The following is a 2,521-nucleotide window of genomic DNA, read 5'->3' on the forward strand; positions in this document are numbered from 1 at the left end:
GGGTTGTGGGGGGGGGCATAATTATATAAATTATAATATAAACTATTGGCCAGCCCTAGTCGATATTGCCATCAGTTCACACCAACGTTTATCAGTACGATAGTGAAATTTCGATGTATGTGCGCATGTTCTAATCATATATCTACAATGCGAAGCATTATTATCTGCGTCGGTTAAACACTATTTAAATATACCTGGTGGCTGAGAAACAAAAATGTAGTCCGACCCATCATAACTTGGGCAATAACTTAGTCATCTTTACACCAATTTCAACAAAACTTGGAACAAAGAAATTTCAAACAGCAAGAGGCTACACTTGACATTATAACGAAGAAAATCAGCTCACTTGTTCGAACTAGAATCTATATCCAATTTTCAATAGGTTCAACTGAAATAGAGTAAAACGCAAAACTTTGCCATTTAAAACAAAATCACTTAAATTGGGTTCTTCTTCAGATAGTTACTGTCTGTGCACTGTATAACAAATAATTTATACAAAACTGATATATTTTAAAAATTAAGTCAGGGATGGTAGTGGCTATTTAAATTGCACATTCCAGGTGTTGATCATTTCTCTCCATACAAGCTCCAATACGCCGCTGGAAATATTAAATGATCCTGTGGCATGTTTGTGGGTCGATTCTTTGAATCTCCTATTAGTATTAAACTGTCCGATTTTTTAAATTTGTGGGGGTTGTTTCCGTAGACTGTCTGTCAAAAAAAAAGCCAAAGTAAATCATTGAACGGGTCCAAGTCAAGGGAATGCGGTGACCATGCATGTGTAAGCTTCTGACGTATAAGGTGTTCCCCAAACCTTTTTCTTTTTTTTTTTTGGTAACCAAACAAGAGTCGCACTTGATGTATAGGACGAGACGCCCATCCCACTGGAACCAGGCCTCCTCAACAACTTAGGCCTAACACTTCTTCTTCTATCCCGTGGTTGGGGCAACCGTGGGGGCACCACTGCATCTGACAGCCAGCTCTCGTCGTTTCTCTTTGTCTTCTGCTTTCCTCAGATTGTCACCCATCGTCTTCCCTGTCCACTCTGTGATGTTGTCCTCTCATCTCCTTCTCTGCCTTCCTCTCTTTTTCTTTCCTTGTACGGTTCCTTGAAAGGATTGTTTTGGCAAGTCATGTGAATCTTGTGACATGCCCATACCATTTTAACACGGCCTCCTCCAAAAACATTTACTGAACTTTCTCATCACGGTGAGATAGTATCCTTCTGATGTGACTGTCGTGGTTAAACCGTTCTCATCCTGAAACCAGAACGAACCAATCACGCCCCTGTTGTAAGGTTAGTAGATCTATACACACACGACTGTAAACTGGAGAGACGAACACACACGACAGCAAGCATTCTAATAATGAGCCTGGGTGTAGTGTCTGACTTTGTATGTTGATCCCCGAAGTGAGTAACATTAACCAAAAGCACATGGCATACGGGGCGCTTACGTCCCGTGATTAAAAAGAGTAAGGTACAATACTGTGAGTACTGTGACACCTGTAGCTAAACACTTAAGTTTTGCGTTTTACCCAATTTTGGGTGATATTTTTTTAAGTAATTTCTAGAACAAGTGAATTGATTCTCTTCATATCGACAAACTTAACACCCCCCCCCCCCCCTCCGGTTGATATTTTTGTTTGTTTGTTTGTTTTGTTTTGTTTTCGTTCGGACAAGTTTTGTTGAACTTGATATGGGGGTGACCAAGTCATTGCCCTTCAAGTGGATCACCTATTTTCTAGACACTGTACATTAAACGGTAATACTAGGGTAGCGTTTCTGACCTCATGGTCTTTATAGTAACTCTTTTCATAGCTGATGACAACCATACGTGCCAGCTCTTTACATTGTTGAACTTTGTCACTGCTTGTGTATAAATCGCTTATCAAAATTTGGTTTCTGACCTCATGGTCTTTTAGTAACTTTTTTCATAGGTGATGACAAGCATTAAGAGCTAACTCTTTACACAGTTGAACTTTGTCACTGCTTTTGCTTCGCTTATCAACATTATTATCAATACCAACAATGTACTTTGCCTAGCCCAGGCGTGCAACTTATTCGCACAAGCATACATAATATATACTTACACACATACACACAAACACACACACACGCGCGTGAGCACACACACACAAACACACACACACACACACACACACACACACACACACATACACACACACACACACACACGCACACACATACACACACTGTGTTGTCCTTAAATTTATTTTTCCCTCAGTGCCCTTCATTTGGTTCCTAGTAGACCAAATGGTCTCGTCTCCATCGTATATGGGAATTACGCCAGAGTACACAGTATTAGATATCATTTAAGTGTACATAACACTACCCTAGAATCACAAAGTTCTATCTGCTCGGTACTTAGTTTTGAGAAATTCGACGTTAATTTCTTTAGTTTCACAACATGACAAGCTTTTTCAAATTCAATTCTTTGAATGCCTTGATAACGACTCCGAATAATCTTACGATTTTTATAGAGCAGATAGGATTTGGTTT

Source organism: Aplysia californica, unplaced genomic scaffold (assembly GCF_000002075.1).
Source record: "Aplysia californica isolate F4 #8 unplaced genomic scaffold, AplCal3.0 scaffold00905, whole genome shotgun sequence".
NCBI classification, from domain to species: Eukaryota; Metazoa; Mollusca; class Gastropoda; order Aplysiida; family Aplysiidae; genus Aplysia; species Aplysia californica.